Below are 19486 nucleotides of genomic sequence, written 5' to 3'. Positions count from 1 at the left end.
ACGACCACTAGGGGCGCCAACCATTCTGCACAGGTTATCGGTTCTATTATTCCCTTCTTTTCCAACTCCTGAAGTTCCTTCTGGACCGCCTCTCTTACCGCAATCGGTACGTTTCTCACTTTGTGAGCCACCGGGATGGCCCCTTCCTTGAGCACGATCTTGTGTTGGAATTTTTCCATCCGTCCCACCGTGCCTCCGAACACCTTTGGATAGTTCTCCTTCCACTTGTTCAAGTCCGGCCATTCCTCTTGTTCTGCGAGTAGTATTTGCTCCTTTCCTCCTGGATCCAGCTTTATCCCTAGGTCGCCCTGGTCTAGCCATCCTAGGACGGAGGGTCCTTTCTCCGCAATGTACAGCTTGCACCATGCTGATCGGCCCCTAAATTCGAACAACAGGCGTCGGAACCCCACCATTGGAATGCGGTCGCCGTTGTAGGTGACTGGCCGAATGCCTAGTTTCTCCAGCTCTGGGCCCAACTTGGGTCTGAACGTTTCTTCCCACACTGCCCGCTGGATGATGGTGAAGGGGGATCCAGTGTCTGCCACTACAGTGATGGTGATTCCTCCCATAGACATGTCCAGGATTGGTTTCGTGGATTTCTTCCCTTCTACACTCAGTATCTGGTCGTATATGCATAGAACGGTGACCACCTCTTCCTCTGCGATCTCCTCTAGATCTCCTTCGCCTTGGTCTATGCTTTTCACCATTTCCTTGGGATTTTTCTTCCTACACACCTTTTCATAGTGGCCCAAGATGCCGCAGTGTAGGCACTTGGCTCGGAACGCCGGACATCTGCGATCGCGCGCGTCGTGGGACCAACTGCCGCACCTGTAGCACAATTTCTTGCCATCACTACCTACTTGCTTTCCTTGCCATCTGTTAGTTCCTTTGGCCGCTGGTTCTTTGCCTCTCTGGTCCTTCCGGTGGTCTCCCTCTTGTATCCTGTTTACCATCATCGGGGGTGCTACGTCTTTCTTGGTCGCATCAGCACATCTCCTTGCGAGTTCCGCCCTTTTTACAATGACCATTACATCTTTGAGTGTGGTGTCGCCGCTTGCCCATAACTTGTCCTGGACGTTCGTGCTTGTGGTATGCATCACAATCTGATCCTTTATGAATTCGTCCTCCCACAGTGCGTATTTACACGGGGCAGCTAGCTTCCTCAAGGCCGCCAAATATTCCTCAATATTTTCTCCAGCCCGTTGTCTTCTCTGCTGGAAGTTAAACCTGTCCACTGATACACAGATAGTGGGGCGATAACGTTCGTCCAGATCTTCCAATGCATGTGCATATACATCCTTGTCGGCGTCGTCCCTCTTTTTGGGCACCAGGCTCTTGTAAATCCTGAGACCCTCCGGTCCCAGGTTCAGTAATAGGATCCGTTTCTTTCTTTGGGGGGTGAAAGCCTCTTCATTTTCATCCTCCAGGCCCCCTATGAAATTGTCGATATATTCTTTCCAGTCCTCCCACTTCATCAGGGGGTCCCCGGGTTTCGGTAGGAATTGCACCGGCGCAATCGCATAGCCTGCTGGCGTGCTCATTCTCACCTCCCTGATCGCTGTCGTTTTGACGTCCTTGCTGGTGGGACGCCCTGGGGTGCTGTCCTTTACCTCTGTGTTGGTATCTTCCTGGGGACTCTCAGTGCTAGTCCCCGCCTCCTCCTCTTTGGTAGCCAGCGCTGTTTCTCCAGGGCACGGCGTGGTGGGAAGGGTTGCACCGTGGGTTATCTCCTGTGGGGCGTGCTGGTGGCTCTCCGGCCCCTTCGCCGCCTCTCCGTTTTTTCTGTGGCTCTGCCACGCTCCTCAGCTTGTCTTAATGGCTCAGCTGTGCCCCCCTATGCCCTCTGCTGTGTGGGCTGTGTGGGATGGCTCAGCATCATGCTGTTGATGTGGTAGGGTTGCCAGCCCTGCTGCTGTCCACGTGGGGGGTCCGTTTTTTTTTTCCTTGGGGTGGGTCAGCTGGAGCATCCCATCCTCGTCGCCACTGTGAAGTTGCTGCTTTAAATAATTAGCATACCGCTCGTAGGGTTCAATTAAGTATTCTTTATTTACTTTACAAGCTCAATGCGAGGAGCGCCGGCCGGCGCTGCCGTTAATCTCCTTCCCTCAGCGCGCACAGGCAATGCGCGCGCAGCCGGCCAACAAGGCCGCCGCACGTCACGTCTGCGTGACGTGCAACAACTAGAATGCGCACTCTACAGTTGTGACTAAATATTGTGTCGTTAGGGCCAGAGCTGGCGACTTTGGACTTGGGGGAACCAGGTACGAGTCTCTCGACTGAACATCCTGTGGTTGTTGGCAGATCAGCTAATCTCTCCTCCGTGCCTAAAGAAAAGTATAAAAATATCACCTGTGTAAAGTAACTGATAATGATAATCAAGTAAAAAGCGTTCCAAAACCGTCATGTCGAGTTCGCCCGATATAAAAAAAACTGCAAAATACTCTCCGTTCTGGTGGTGGAGAGGGGGTAAATAGAAATCTGGCCCCTTTTATTCTGCCACAAAGCTTAAATCTGGACGGAGAAAAAAATGCCACTAGAAAGTTGGATGGAGTCACGTGGCCCGCGAGATCACATGACAAGAACTTGAACTTCCCTTTTGTGCCTGTCTCTGAGTCACGGACGCCGGGGAGGGACAGAGGGGGAATCACCGAGGGCAGTTTGTGAGCAGCTCGGAGCAAGGGAGGACAGCGCCTGGAGCACGCGCGCAGAAACCCCCAGAGACCAACACCTGCAGCAGTGATACTGCACCCCACGGATATCACCCCCTACAGCTACAGCACAGGTACTGTGCCCACCCCTCCCCTCAGAGACCGACACTTTGAACACTTCTACAGTATCTTCCATAGACCAGAATCCATGCTACAGCCGGCCCTCCCTACCCCCGAGGCCAACACCAGCAACGCAGTGTAACAACCCCCCCAACCCCCCTATAAAAATGAACTTTGGCACGTGCGCAGTGTCCCCATTCCCAGTAACAACCAACACCCAGGTTACAGGGACAGCTCCTTCGCACCAGGAGTACTGGTGCACAGCCCGTCGCCCTCACCCTAACAGCACAGGTACAGTGAGAGAGCCATCCTGCTTTCACCTCGCCCCTAGTCCAACTATCCTCTCCCGCACAAATCCATTTATGGCGTAAAATACAGTGCCTGCCACCTCAGAGACAAACTCTCGTACGACAGGTACAGTTTTTCCCTCCAGCAGAGATCAGCTATTTGGGCTCAAGTACTGTGTCCCCCTGCAGTAAAGACCAGCGCGGGTGGCGCAGGCACAGTGTTGCATCTCACAAGGCATAGGTAGTGCCCTAATTCTAGGGTGACCAGAAGTCCCGGCTTTGCCCGGACAGTCCCGGTGTTTCGGCAGCTGTCCGGGCAGATTTCAGGAAATTAAGTTTATGTCCCGGTTTTTACAGAGGGTTGGCTGAAAACGGCTGGAGGCATCTTTTTATGTTTTGCAGAGCAGGGATAGTTAGCGCTGTAATAAGAAAATGATTTAATTAAAAGACATGCTATTGGATTTAACATCGGCATTTTATGTATGTTCTTAGTGCCTCTTCTGTAATTCTCTAAGGAGCACTGTCATTCTGTGCGCTGGGTTGAAGTAAAATTGTAGTTCTTCTATTTTTCGGAAATGACCCGTTTTTTGGCTTTAAAATTCTGGTCACACTACCTAATGCTGATAGAAAATACTTGGAGCATAGGTGTAGTGCCACCCTCCCTAAAAGATGGCACCTGGTGCCAGGGCTCGCCTTTGCTCAGAGAGCGTCCTGAGCAAAACCAAACTTGGCACCCCGCCCACTCATCCTCTTTAACAGTCTGTGTGTTGAAAAATATAGGAGACGAGAGGTAGGAGGGGGGAAGAGAATGTTGAGCCATGAGACGAAAAGTTGTCAAAATGTAGACATGGGCACCAGCAGACTCTAGAAAGAGTGTTGAAATGCACTTTTGGTTGGAGCCACCTCAGAGAAGAGTGCTGCAGGCGGCTTCTGCGCCCCTCTAGGGGTCTACGCCCTGGGCGTGGGCCCAGCTTGCACATACAAAAGGCCGATCCTGCTTGTAGTCCAGGTATGGTGATCTTCTGAGACACTAATGCTAGGTGTGCAAGTGCAGTTCCCGGTGGTAGGGAAAAATAATCAATGTCGGATTAGGGCCAAAAATAGACCCGCACCCTCTCGCCCACACCAAAAAAAAGTGGGCCACATTTGCAGATGGTGAATTTGTGCAAAACATTCCGTCTATGAGGGGACCAATTTTGGTAGTCGTTTCCACTAAGTTCGGCTTTTTAAAGCTTGTAAGGTGAGTACCCTTGGTAAAGATTGACAATGCCATTATTACACTGAAACTCACCCTCAGGTCTCATGATGTTCAGGTTTTTAATCTCCATCCCACCCTTAATTCCCTTAATCTGCTGCTCACTCCTAGGTCCCTCAGCCCCACTCACCCTGAGACCCATGAATGCTCATCACCATCATCCTTGGGCGTCCTCAGTTTCCACTGACCAACAGAATGGCAAAAGATCAAGCTCACCCTCGGGTTTGGAGATTTTCGTTCATGCCCAGGATCCCAGGAGCCTTGCTCACATTAGGTTCCTCAGTGTTTGACTCCTCATCAGTTGTTCCTCAGACTCCCACTCACCCTCAGGATCAGTAAGGGTATTTCCACCCACGGCCTCCAAAGGCTCCTGCTCCCTTTCACATGACATTGGAATCTTTCTCACCCTGAAGTCCCCTGTTATCGTTGCTCGCCCTTAAGCCCTGTAACTCTTGCACTCTCTTAACTGGAAAATCCTGGGCACCCTCAGGTCTGCACTGATCGTGTGCACCATAGTCATGTGTCTCCAGAAATGTCCTGTTTGCCCTCAGCCCCACTGGTGCCCTAAAGATCACAGGCTCCAGTGCAACCCCAGACCTCCAAAGCTTCACCCCCTTCTGCAGTTTTCCAAAGCATCCTACTCAGTCTCGAGTTCCCAATGGCTGCCATCTCTATTGAAATCCCTGAGGTTGCTCCTCAAGCTCAGTTCCTAGAGGCTCCTGCTAACCCTCGGTTATCCCTGCGGCTCTTGTCCGGCATGTAAGAGTGAGGTAAAGAGACAGAAAGTGTGGAATAGTGGAAGAGGCATGAGGTGGATTCGGGCATACGCATCCTTGGTAACTGGTCGCCTCAGCGTTCAGTAGCCCCAGCGGCAAGCTTCTAAGAGAAACTTTGAGCCCCTGCAATAATCTTTCTACATATTAATCATTGGAAAGTCCCCCTTTGCACATCCACACTCAAGGACAGAGTTTGTCTCTCAGTTATTATGAAGCAGGGCCAGCCTGGAAGCCAAGTCACCCAAGGCAAAATTGGTCAAACCAGCTCCACACCAGGAAGTATCAACCAGAATGGACATCCATGGGCTTTCAGCTTTGAAAGCAGCCCCCTGGTCTTCAATTCACAAGAAAAAGGCCCGAGTGTTAGAAAACCTTACACTTTTGGTGAAAGAAGAATACACTGCCATTGTATCTCTTCTCATGGCCGCATTAGTGCATTTCCGTGTGCCTTGTAGTAACATATTAGACTCTTGCTAAGTGTCTGCATTTTCACAATTACACAGTGCAGCTAGTTTCTCTGATGATACATTTTGGTCTTGTCACGGTAAGAGCTCAGCCCCGGGTCCTTCTGCACCAAGGAATTTTCTTCAAGGCGCTCTGCCGCAGAGAATTATTCAAATAGGCCCCCCATTTTCAAGCAGTGCTTCTCCTGCCCCCCACCATATAGACTTGGGCGATCACCGTATTGGAACATTCAACTTTTTATCCGGGTTCCTCATTTTAGGAGTCCCCATTGTGGCTGCAAAGCATTTAAGTTCACTGGGCCCAAAGCACTAGAATTCCTCCCCTCTTTATCGTCAGCTGATCTCTGGTCATTTGACTTTCTGAAAGCGCTTACAACCTTCTTTTTCTGCTGTATTCCCTTGCCCTGGGCTGTTCTGACACTCTTACCAGAGTTTTATGCTGGGGGAAGACACATTGAAACAAACTAATTGCTGAGGATCACACAATTTGAAAGGAAGTAAGTTAGGATTTATCACAGGTTTCCTGGTTTCACATTGTGCAATTCCAGCGACTATATGAGAATCTCTTACTCATTTTACTTCGAAAGTTAGAGCTGTGTGGAGTACTTTGTGGAGCTAAATCAGTACACAACTAAGTAAATGTTTGCATGATATGTTAAATGAGGTTGGCGATAGAAGCCTTACTGAATAGAAATTACAAAGGTAAGGCAAGGCGCTGTCATTTTTATGATATTAACTTCCCCTGACTTAGAGACCGACTTTAGGTGAGGCTAAACATCTCAAGAAAGGCAACTACACTTTTCACCAAAACAAGAGTTCTTCCTGGAGTAGCCAACTCCATTACAGGTCTTCGCATCAATAGGAGTGAAGTGCAGTGTTCAGCTGGAGACCGGTTTTCCTGGCAGAGGCTCTATGCACGCGTTTTGCATCAGGAATTATCCCGGCAGGGCTCTTAGCAACGCGTCATAAGACTAAAGACCATGCATACAGAGTGCAAGGCAACACCCCTCTGCCTCTGCCAGTGCTTCATTTGTAAAAGACAGAGCGCTGCGCCTATAGCTCTGCTCAGAAGCCCGTGGCTGGTGCTATTCAGTGACTGAGTGCCACATACCAAGGCTCAATAGTTTTAAATCCACTTCATGCCTCCATAATCCATCGCCAGACACTCCCTGACTCTTTATCATGCTCTTGCAAGTTCCTGCTTTCTCCCTTGTCACAGTTGTTTCGTCTTTCTCCTCCGCCGTCTGTCCCCTTCGTGTGTTTTCCCCTCTCTTGCTCTCCATAAACGTCTGATGAGATAAAATTAGTGCGGGTCCCCAACAATGCGTGCCAGTGGGCTCGTGACAACCACCGGTTGAAATAAAGCACGGACATCTCCTATCAAAACGTGTACATGAGGTCAGTGTAGGGAGGTGGCAGTACAGAGGCCTGGAGTCACCTCATTGACCGGCGTATCTCCAGGTATCCTGGGGTCTTGTCTCTACAAAGGAGGTGTGGGAGGGGGCTTACGCAAATGCTAACCTGGCCAAATCAAATCAGGCAGAGTTTCTTAATCAAGGTGTCCTGTGCTGTAGGAGGGTGAAGAAGACCAGAGGTCTGTGAACAGCTAGGTCCTGCACAAACGTTTTGCCGTGTAAGCCCCTTCGTAAGCTGGGTTGGCCTCCTATGGGGCTGTAGATTTAATTTCTTTCTGCAGCCCCCTTAGCCCTGTTCATGCCAGACTACCCTCTGAAGAGAGTAGCTTCCTCCAACTAAAATAGAGACAGAGTGGCTGGGGTAAAAAAGTTCTGGAAGCTGGTACTCTGCATCATTGTTGGCCATTCCCTCTTTCAGAGCCCAGGTCATATAGGGCAAATAATATTAAATAAAAAGAAAGTGTTTAGTAAACTGAAGTTTTTGTAGTGTCTGTCCTTATTATAAAGTCCAATGAAAAGTCTCCCCCAAAAAATTTCCACAAAAAATTACATTGGTGCTTTATTTTTCACATAAAACACAAAATTTAGGATAGATTAGTAAAAACACTACCAAAACACAGGTGAGTGGTGTGCCTGTTTTTTCTCCACAGAGGCAGTCAATGTGTGGATAGATTCTTGCTTCTGTGATCCTTAGGTTGTGCTCCAATTCCAGTCTTGGGCAGTACCTGGAAACGGTAGTGCTCACAACATTTTGTAATATATTTTTTGCAGTTTTATATCGCACAAACATGACCCAAAGGTATTGGAGTGCTTTACAGGAGCATCTTTTACATTACACAAGCACACATTTATTTTTGTAAGCACAGGGAGATTGTGATTTGCCCAGAATCCCAGGATTTTTAGCAGACACCAAGAATTGAACCTGGTTCCCCAGCTCCACAGTCATCAGCTCTGGCTGTTGTGCCACATCCTTGCCCCTAGTCAAGATAACAGAAAAAGGGCTTCCAGAAAACATGCTTTCTGACACAATTGAAACATCTGTGATATGTGGAGTATGGCCAGGTGTTGCCATGCCAGTAAGGCCAGCCACAGTTTCTAAGAAGGCCTTGGAGACATTTACATCATACACATGATATAAGTGATTCAAGAGGATATATATACATATTTATTCTCTAGCAGCATCAAGAGTCAATTTGTTAGCATAGTTGGCTTATAAAGAAGACCGCCTTCCAAAACTTCAGAAATACCTGCACAAGAAAGCATTAAAATTTGGCCTATGAAAGAAGTAAGGACAGATGGTAGGCATACTTCACAATATTTGTTATATTAGGTTTGTGGACTCAGCTCTAGGGATTGGAAAATGTTAAACCAGCACCAGCGACTCAAATCAAGGTCAAATTCATTTTTTGTAAGTCACTGGTAAATTAAGTGATTTTGCCCAGGATCACATGATGTTGAGCCGATGCCAGGACTCAAACCCGGGTCCCCAGAAGCAATGTCAGCACCTATGGCATTGATGCCAAATCTGCTCCTCCTTGAAGCCTCCAACGTTCCCACTAGTAGTGGGATAAAGGGGAAAGGAGCGAGACTTTAAAAAAAATAAAACAAAAGGCTCTTCTCTCTTACCTGCCAGAAAATGGAATCTTCATGAAGGATACAACCGTTGTGAATTCCTTGCACTGAAATGCGGTAGCTGCAAGGGTACAAACCAGGATAACTTTGAGGGGGAAGGTTTCAAGAGCGAGGTGAACTGCAGCAACCAGATGTTAAATTCAGCAACCACGAGGCAAAAGGCAACAGCGAAGAAGTGCTGTTTCATCAGCAAAGTTAAAGCATTTTGCAACTTTATGTAAACAAAATTTGCTTCACTCCCTCGCATCTCTCCTGCTGTACCGTTCATTGGACGAACGTCAGTGCTGACGTCAAAGCAGTGCTCTGCTGCAGGAATTACATGCTGAATGGAGGTTTTGAATGACTCCAATCAGAGAGCGTTAGCTCGAAATGCTGGTATGAAAAACAGGCAGCAAACGTATTTCCGACGTGGGAAACAACCAGGGGCACAACTAGACCCAAACGTTGGAGGGGGGGGGGACAGTGCAACAGTCTTTTTGTGCGCCCCCTTTCCCATTTCCTCCTTCCCCATGAATTCCCTCACTACCACTCGCCAACAATGCACCTCATCTCTCTATAGCCCCTTTCTGACCAACATTTCACTTTTTTATAGGGCTACCCGTAGTTTACTAACACTCAGTTCCGTGATCTGCATGGTACACTTTCTTTGTAGCTGGCACATTAATCCTCTGCGCTGTGTGGGTGACAAGAGTGCCCATGTGAGTGCACGGTGAGGGATGCAACAGAGGGAGGGTAGGGTGAGAGGAGTGACTGCAGGGTGAGTAAGGTGATCATATGAATTTGGGTGCAGATGTAAGTGCAGAGTGGGACAAGTGAATGTATGGTTAGTGATGGGCTTGTTTGAGTGAGATTGAAGAGTGAGCAGTGAGGGGGACATGTGAGTGAAGTGTCACATGAGCGGGGTTAGTAGTGTGCTTGTGTGACTGCAGGGTGAGGTACAGGGTGAAAAGCGCAAGAGCATTGTGAGTGCAGAGTGATCACTGTGAGTGCAGAGTGAGTGGTGTGCTCATGTGATCACAGGGTAAATGGAGGGAGAACTGTGTGAGTTCATGGCAAGTGGCATAAGTGGAGTGTGGTCACTGAGTGCAGGGTGAGTGGGTGGTGTGAGTGCATGGTGAGTGTGAAAGTGAAGGGCGAGATTGAGGTGTGGGTTGTCTGAATGCAGGGTGCATTCCCAGGCACCGTTGAAGTTACTCAGCATGTTATTAAGGACTGGCATAAAGTTTCAGATATACATTTAACTATTGCTTTTATGCATTATTCAGGATCCAGGGTGGAGGAAATAAATATTGTGCTTATCCTGCAACAAACTTCCAGTCTTGTGATCAGGGTTGCCAGCTCATTATATTGATGTCCCAGACCGTATAAAATAGGCAGGTCCCTAAAGCCTATTTTCAGCACTTACCTGTGCATACTTGGAACAGCAAAGATAAATAGAAAGCATTTTTCATTGTGTTCTAGGGCTGCCTGAATGATCCATGACTGATAATTAAGGGGAACAAAGATTGAAAAGTCACATCACAAATGAATACATACTATTTTATGTATAACCCTATTTAGTGTCCAGACAAGGCCTTTGCAGGCTCTTTAAACAACACATGGCCAGCATTTTTCTTTTGGTAACCCTACTTTATATTCCTTTTCATGAAATACATTCTCACACTAAGGCAGTAAAAAGTAAAATCCAAATGTAAGAAATAGGCAGGTTGGCGGCCCAGGGTGTACTGGAACCAGAAAACAAACTGCCTCTGTAACCAGTTTACAAAGTTATGTAAATATGCAAATGGTCTTCAAAGACCTTTGAAAAACTTGGGCGTGCCGTAGATTAGACTCCCGACACTGTCCAGCCCAGCCCCCAGCAGCTCAAGCTGCAGCAGCAGCCCTGGACACATGACGACGGGGGCTGAAGCCCTTTGAGCCCAATGGGCCTGGAAGCAACACTGGATGGTGATGTGGTGGGTTGGAATGTGCGCCACCACCCCCCCATAGGGGATGATGTGGCCCCCCCATGGGAGTGCGCCCCACAGTTTGAACTTTTTTTAATATCTATTACCAACACATATCTAACAGGTTTTTGATGCGTTCAATTTTGCACTAGAAGTTTACTTTTTATTCTTCATGTTTGCAAACAAGCTTGCTCTTTTATACGGAAGAGCTATGCACCAAGGATTTACCTGGTTTATGTGAAAGGTGATGGTGTGACTATGCATTATATGGGATAAAGTACCCCCTGGCGTACATAATAAGGATATTGCAAGCCACCTCGGAGTTCCATAACCTTATGAAGGAGCTCCATCTTCGGCCTCGTTCTTTATGGTTATGGAAATCCTTGGGGACTTGCAATATCCTTATAATGTACGGTGGGGGGTACTCCATCCCTTATATTTTTAAGTTTTTAGCTACGCGGACTATTTATAATTTTTATAAACTATACTAATGTATAGAGTGTTTTGTTTCAGCTTTCTTCCTGCATTTGCTCCTTTGACTTAGGACCCTTCGGCCATTAACTTGAGACATGTCAATCGCATCTTGGATAACCCCACAGGAGCGCCTGTCTTTCTATCGGCTGTTTGCATGTATTGTCCAGCTTTCTTTTGCATGCATGATGATAAACTATTGTACTATCCATCATCACGCATTTAATATTTTTTTTACTGAAAAATTCAGCCGCTGGTCACACTTTCTCAGTCCTCTCCCCTGCTGCCAGGCTCCTGCTTCCTTCCTGCCCGCCACCTCTAATTTAATCCCCGCCCAGCCTTCAACCTCTGCCTGCCACTTGGGCCTTGCTGCCCAGTGCTTTCTGCAGCTGCACACAACAGCATAGTCAGACTATCGGGGTAGCCAGTCAATGTTTATTTTGTTTTAGTGCGTTTAGAACTCAGTTATGCTGCCCCTAAGCACTTCTCAGGTGGGGAAAGGTTTCAGAAGATTTCAGCGGGTGCGTGACGGTCGACAGAGTCTGTTTGTGCTTCTGGCTGTACAGGGTGTGGTTACAAGCTGAAGCAAGCAGGCGGGGAACTCCAGTCCTTGTCTGAACTTGTAGCGGTCTTCGTCCACGCGGAGATGACGTGAGAGGGAGTTCCGAAGGCTAGTGCCTGAGGTTTCCCACAGTGCGACTATGTAAATATATATTGTGTAAGCAGATATAGACTGAGCGTAATGACTTGCGGAATGGGAGGCCTTGAGGTAGTCATGATGCCCTAGGGTGCCTCTTCCTGTGTGCATCAGTCATAAACAGAGCTACAGCACCACACCCCAAGAACAAGGGCTTATTATATTCATGCAGTGAGATAGTCACAATGACCACGTTTTGTGCGTACGACACACAGTTTTTTTGTCTGGCCTTATGTCTGTAGGCAACTCCTGTTGTGCACCATACCAGAAACTTACAGTAGAATTCTAGCTCTCTCGTTGCTTGCTAATTGATCGTCTTCACTGCCATTCTCATTTGCTTGCTTCCTAGTTGATGGTTTGCCTTCTTCTTGTATTTGTCATCCCTTAGAGCATAGATAGCTTGCCATTATTTTGATTGGATGGCTTGTATTCTTTGACCGCCCACATTCAGGGAATACTTTTTTTCTCAGTCTCCGTACCTTATGGGAGTTCACGTTTTCCATCTCACCCTGATATATGCTGCCTCCTTACCCCAAACACCTGCACACCGCATGCACCCAGAGTTGCAACCTCCTTGCCTCCACCCCCACCCAAAAGCTGATTCATTGCTTTCCACACCCCATCACAGGCTTTTCTTTTTAATATTATTTGTTCTGTCCCCTGGGTCCACCTTCAAGTGTTTCTGTTGCTCCCTATTGCTTACTCCAGCACCCTCCAGGCTCAAAACCCACTCCTCTGTTGCTCCCTCCGCTTCCATCGTCCTCTTTTTTAGCAAATATAATTTAATTATTCTGGCAGGGCCAGGCTGCCAATTGCTTCCAGCTGTTCCACCGTAAAGTATTTTCACGCCAGTTAAATCATTAACAAAAATGTATTGGTACATAAAGTATGCAAAAAAAGTGATGGATGGAGTCCTTGAATTAATCTCATCTACTGGTAATGACTCGGGCCGCATCCCAGGCCATCGTTATTTTGCACACCATTCCACCTCAGTTTGGACCGAGCCATATTCAGATCAGTCTTGGTCCTGCTCCAATGCAAACAGTCCAGTCCGAACTGCCAGGTCAGGTCCTTCCTGAACCGGAACACAAGTAACACAGAACAGATTTTGTCCTTGTTATGGGCTCATCAGCTGGGTATGGCTTGGTTCCAGTCACACAGAGTGCATATCATTTCATAGGCATGCATATGGGTGGTCCCACAAGAACGTGCTTATGTCATCCCTTATGTGAATGCCTATGAAATGATGGTGTCAGTGGTTGTAGCAACGTCCCTTATTTTTCTTTTGGCCAATTCATGCACAGCATTGCCAACTAAAAGGCTTTTTGAAGCTGGTGCACAGCATTGGCAAACAGCATTGGCAAAGCCAATAGATCCCAAAGACAAGCCCTATTGGCTTTGCTGGTGCTTGTTTCTGGCAACTGATTGAATCTCGCCTGCCGACAGAGCATGGACTGTCGCTTTCTGAGGGGTATTGTTTACTATAAGGGACTTGAAGCCCACCCAGTTCTTATTATTCATTGGCTTCTTTGTCACTTTTTATTGTATTTGCTGCCTCTTGATTGGCCTGCACTTAATAGTGCTGTTTCCTATGTGCGAATTAACCAAGTACTGATTGATTTAGTTGGATTAGTGTCCTTCCGCTGTCAATCCACTGCTCATTGAGATTCTTTAGTCTTCTGTCAGTATTGCTCCTTCCTCTTCTACTCCCTCTAGCTTCTTCCCCACATCAGAAGTTTACTCATATCGTAGGTCTAGTTAATTGGTAATATATTGTATAATAATTTCATTTATATAGCACTTACTAGCCCTTAGGAGACTTTGAAGTGCTTTAGGGTATTAATGGACAACTCGGGTCAACTTTCCATACCACACACTGCCACTCCACACCACGCAATTCCACTCTACTCCACTCCACTCCACCCAACACAAATTCACTCCACCTAACACAATTCCAGTCCACTCAACACAATTCCACGCCACTCAATTACTCACTCAGTTACTCTCCACACCAAACAATTTCACTCAGCTCCACACAATTACTCTCCACGCAATTCAGCCCATACCACACAATTCCACTCCACCCTTCACAGTTTCACTCCACGCTACACAATTCCGCTCCTTTCCACGCTGCAGCAGTTTTACCCCATGCCACACAATTCCACTCCATACCACGCCACACAGTTCCACTCCATGCCACACAATTCCACTCCACTCCATTCCACATAGTTCCACTCCACCTCACACAATTCCACCCACACCATTCCATTCTGCACAATTGCACTGTAAACAATTCCACTGTACTCCACACAATTCAACTCCATTCCATGCTACACAATTCCACTCCAAGCCACACAATTCAACTACACTCCACACAATTCCACTCCACACACTTCCACTCAAGGCCACTCTAATTCACGCAGTTCCACTCCACTCCACCTAAGTCCACTTCATGCCACACATTTCCATTCCACACAATTCTACTTCACTCCACACAATCCACTCAAATCTACTCCACTCTATACCACACAGTTCCACTCCACTCCTCCCATTTCTACTCTACTCTATTCCACTCTACGAAAATTCCGCTCCACTTTACACATTGCCAGTCCACTCCACTGCAGTACAGTCCAGCAAAGCCAATAGATCTCTCATATGCGAGACCTGTCGGCTTTGCCAATGCTTGGGCTTTTGTGGAATCTTTGTGACAATAAGCATTGCTTTTTCAAGTCATTTCTAGTGTACTATGGTGATAATCATAAATGTGATCTTTGTATTGTAGTAATAAATGAGTGGAAGTGTCTTTGTCACCCAATTCTACTCTACAGAGTTCCACTCTATTCCCCACAATTCCACTACATGTCACTCAATACCACTCTACTCAATTCCACTCCACACGGTTCTGCTCCACTCCACTTCACAAAATTCAAATTCACTCCATTCCACTCCACGGCACTCCACACATTTGCCTACCACTCCACACAATTCCACTCAAATCTACTCCACTTCACATAGTTCCACTCCACTAATTTACACTCCACACAATTCCACTCCACTTCATGCATTGTCACTCCACTACAGTCCAGCAAAGCCAATAGATCTCACATATGCGAGACCTATTGACTTTGCCAATGCTTGGTCTTTAGTGGAATCTTTGTGACAATAAGCTCTGTTTTTGCAAGTCAGTTACAGTGTACTGTGGTAATAATGATGAATTTGACCTTTGTACTGTAGTAATAAATGAGTGAAAGTGTCTTTGCAACACAATTCAACTCAACACAGTTTAACTCCGCTCCCCACAATTCCACTCCAAGCCATTCTATACCAATCCACTCAATACCATTCCACATCACACAGTTCCGGTCCACTCTGATCCACTTCATAAAATTCCACTCTACACGATTACACTCCACACACTTTCAGTCCACACACCTCCACTTCACACAATTCCACGCCACTTCAACCCACTCAATTCTGGGGCGTGGCCGAGCCGTGGACCGCGATGGCCACACGGAGCTGACTCTCTCCTGGCTGACGCGACATTCAGGCCGTTCCCGATCCCCAATGCGGCCAAAACTCATGATGCAGCCTTGAATTGGTGCCTACAACACTCTGGCACAACCATCTGCCGTATGAGGCCCCGATGAGCTGCGGGAGAAGCAGAATAGCCTGAAGACGATTCCGAGAGGGGCTCAAGATGGCGGCGACTGAGAAGGAGCGAAGCAGACCGGGAGTGATCGAGCGGTGCTGCACCCGACTTGTCGCAGCGTGGTAAGTCTCGGGTTGGGCCCCGGGTGCTACGAGACCGCACACTCCAACACCGAGCAAACCCCCCCCCCCCCTGTTCGGAAAGTCCATTTGACCTCCCGCGGGCGCTACTCAGGGAGCCTGGCGGAGGCCTGCATCGGTGAGAGTGGGGAGAGGGCCTACTGGCACGCCCCGGCTCCGACCTCGCTCCAGGCCTTGGCAGTCCAACGCAGGCCGGCGTCCCGGAGAGCGCCATTCACACAGTGTGCCGGCTCCGGGGGCTGACCCGCGCTCCCCCCTCCCCTCCGGTGTGCGCCGGGACCGTGAATCCTCCTCCCCACAGCAAACTAACAGATTTGGCCCGCAGCGACCGCAGCTTCAGGAGCGGTCGCAACTACTTTAGGCATGGCGAAAACGGACCATTTCACCCGCGACAGGTGACCACCCAGGTCTTGAATTACTCTGCCTTCCTCCTCCATAAGCAACCTGGTGCTCGCACCAACGCCCACACCGCCTCACATCCTTCACTAGGTGAGGCCCAGATCCACCCACCGGACAGACGCGCAAAATAGGAACAGATTGGCTCACCTACCGCACATTTAGTTTTCTTCTCGCCTTGACCTCCTGCACTCTCCCTGGATCACTGTCAGGGGCGACTCCCATAGTCCTATCAGCCACTCTCCTGTGCTACAGCGGCATGGGCCGCAGAAATCCTAAACAGCGGTTGTTCCCTTTCGAGAAAGTAGCAGAGACCACCACTGACCCTCCCAGTGACATGGCGGACGGCGGTCAGGCCCCTACTGTCCCTGAGGATTCCTTTGTCCAACTAGGCCCACTGCTACAGGAAATGAGGACGGGTTTCAAGGCCTTGGATGTGCGCTTCGACACACTGGATAAGCACATTGCGGACCTTGGCTAAAAGATCACGTTGCATGATAGACGCCTGGACGTTGTGGAATCCCACTCTTCTGACTTTGAGGATGGGATGGCGCAATCCTTAAAACGAATTGACCGCATGGACCGTATTCTCAAGGAAGTCGCTATAAAGAATGAGGACTTGGAGGCGCGTAGCCACTGCAATAATATTAGCATTTTGAGGGTGCCCGAGTCTACAGCTGCGGGGCGTACGGACACCCTGGTGGAGACTATCTTGATTGATATATTTGGGAGGGAGGCCTTCACCCTGGGGTTTTTAGTGGAACGCGCCCACAGATCGCTGGGCCTCTGACCCAACCCTGGGTGCCCACCTAGGCCCATCGTCGCTCGAGTGATGAATTGCCGAGACGGGGATACCGCACTGCGGCTGGCACGTGAGCGTGGAGAGACACTGTGGCAGGGCTCCAAACTGTCTTTGTACCCTGACTTTACAGTAATGGTTCAAGTACCAAGGAGGAAATACCTAGGGGTGAAGGAGACACTTCGGAACTTGTGGTTGAAATACGGGATGCTATACCCGGCTAGACTACGAGTGGAGATCAATGGCCGAACGCGTCTCTTCGAAAATCCCACAGAGGTGCAGGAGTTTTGCCGTACCTATAAGCACAATAACAGACCATCCTCCGAAAAAGACAGACTTTCTCCTCCGCGCAGTGGGTCAGATGCGAGCATGGACTTGTTTTCTGGCTCGGGTACCGGCTGATCGCTTTACTGTATTCTTTGCAGAGATAGTCGGCACATTTGAATGTTCATTGTTTATGTTGGGGAACTGGTTTATTATGCATAATATATTTCATTATGTAGTTATGCCGCTGGACAGTGACCGCCCCCCCTTTGGTGTTCACCTCATAGAACCTAGAAGTGAACAGGATGTACCTTGATTGTTGCCTCTTTTTCGACTTTCTCAGTTCATTCATGGTACAATGCGATGGTTGGTTCAATTTGGTATTGCCTTTCCGACTGGGCGGGTAGGCTGGGTGGGAGGTGGTGGGGGGGAATTGTTCTTTGTTGTTTTGCACTGGATCTAACACAGACATGCACAAGGTTGCGTCCCGCAGACACACACATATACTACTCATCGTCACTCACCCTAACATTACACCATGGCACGGATAGGCAATAACTCGGGCTCTTCGCACATTACACTGGCCACTTGGAACGTCCGAGGTTTGAATTACACCCGTAAGCGAAGACAAGTAATTCATTATTTGCTGGGGCATAGAGTCGATGTGATTTTTTTTTTTTACAGGAGACTCATCCCTCCCTTAGTGACCCAGCCCGCTTTGCCGCCAATTGGGGCCCTCATATATATTTTGCCAATTACAGCAATTATGCCAGGGGCACGGCCATACTCATTCACAAACGCATCACTTTTCACTACCATTACTTTTTATGGGACCCCGAAGGCAGGTTCGTGATAGTAGTGGGCACGCTTTTGAGCCACAAGATGGCGTTGGTTTGCGTATATGGTCCCAATACATACTCCCCTGATTTTTATCGCCCATTGCTTTCTAAACTATTACAGGTTGGCCCTCTTCCTCTGCTGATAGGGGGCGATTTTAATATTGCCCTTGACCCTCCCGTAGACAGCACTTCAACTGCACCAGATCCCAAACCCCGAGCGCGCAAGGCCTTGAGGTCCTTATGTGATCAGCTCTCCCTGATAGACCTGGGCTGTACCTGGGACCCAGGACATACCACGTATACCCATTACACAAGCCCCCACGACACATGGACAAGGATTGACTATTGGCTTGCTACACCCGAGATCTCCAACTGGTTCCATGGCCTTCAGACACTTCCCAGAACTTACTCTGACCACTCCCCAGTTCTGCTATCCCTAAGAATCCCCCGATCGGAGGGGTTTGAGAGGCAGTGGCGCTTCCCCAATCGCGCACTAGAGGACGAGGTTTTTCGACAGGATATCCGGTTAGCATTAGAATAATACTTCACTATAAATACAGGCTCGGTCGAATCCGAGGTAATGCTGTTGGAGGGTTTCAAGGCTTACTTGCGAGGTGTGTGCATTTCCAAGAAAGCCGGCATGCTGCGAGACCTTCATGGCTCCCTGGCATGCCTGGAGGGAGAGATTTGGGCCCTGGACGCGAGACAAATGCAGGCATTGAGCCCAGGACTAGATAAACAACGAGCGTCTCTACTCTTGGAATATAGAGATACTGCAGAGAGGGAAATCCTCTTTATGGGAAAGTACCACAACGCCAAGATCTATGGGGAGTGCGACCGCCCGGGTCGGGTCCTGGCCCAAATGATTAGACCCCAGTACTCTAAGGCATACATCACCAAGCTACAGACCACATCAGAGCAATTAGCTACCAACCCATTAGAAATCCAGATAGAATTCCTTTCCTATTTCAAAACATTATACACCTCCAGACTAGGGGAGGATCGTACAGATCAGGAGGCCTATCTGTCAGAGATTGCATTAGTGTACCTTGAAAAATTCATGCAAGATTTCCTAGCGATACCCATATCTGAAGAAAGCATAGATGAAGCTATCTCTACCCTCACCTCATCCACTGCTCCTGGCCTGGACGGATACACAGGAGAGTTCTACGAGGCATGTAAGGATTTATTGATTCCCCGTTTACTGGTGGTTTGTGCTGAAGCGTTGGAGAGGCAGGTTTTACCCCCCACTCTTCGTGAGGCGGTTATAATACTGCTTCCTGAGCCCGGAAAAGATCCCCAATTGTGCGGCTCATATAGACCCTTATCTCTCCTAAACCTCGACTACAAGATCTTGGCTAAGGCTCTCACTTTCCGCCGCTCCTTATTAATGGAATCTATAATATCGCCCGCACAGTCTGGCTTTGTGCCCCACTGCTCAACTGCTTTTAATCTACGTACATTGTTTAACACCCTTCACAGAATAAACCCAGAAGTCCCTGCCGCGACGATCCTCCTGGACACAGAGAAGGCTTTTGATTCACTAGAATGGCCTTTCTTCTTGTCCATAATGCAGCGTATGGGGATGCCCAACGGATTTATCGCCAACACAGCCTTACTGTACAATCGGGCCACTGCCAGGCTCCGGCTGAATGTTACTCTATCAGCCCCTTTTTAGGTCTTTTTGG

At 48.4% G+C, this 19486-nt stretch overlaps 1 protein-coding gene across 1 annotated transcript in view; it reads left to right on the top strand.

Moving 5' to 3' along the window:
* Window positions 1-2598: 2598 nt before the first annotated feature.
* Window positions 2599-19486, top strand: part of DNASE2 (deoxyribonuclease 2, lysosomal) — a 70641-nt gene continuing 53753 nt past the window's right edge. The window contains exon 1 of the mRNA XM_078689237.1: window positions 2599-2782. The gene's annotated coding sequence lies outside the window, so the exon portion shown is untranslated. The remainder of the gene's footprint in view (window positions 2783-19486) is intronic.

The sequence above is a fragment of the Lissotriton helveticus genome, chromosome 1_1, assembly GCF_964261635.1.
Source record: "Lissotriton helveticus chromosome 1_1, aLisHel1.1, whole genome shotgun sequence".
Classification (NCBI taxonomy): domain Eukaryota; kingdom Metazoa; phylum Chordata; class Amphibia; order Caudata; family Salamandridae; genus Lissotriton; species Lissotriton helveticus.
The sequence above is the reverse complement of the archived record's forward strand: the minus strand, read 5'-3'. Positions and strand labels throughout refer to the sequence as shown.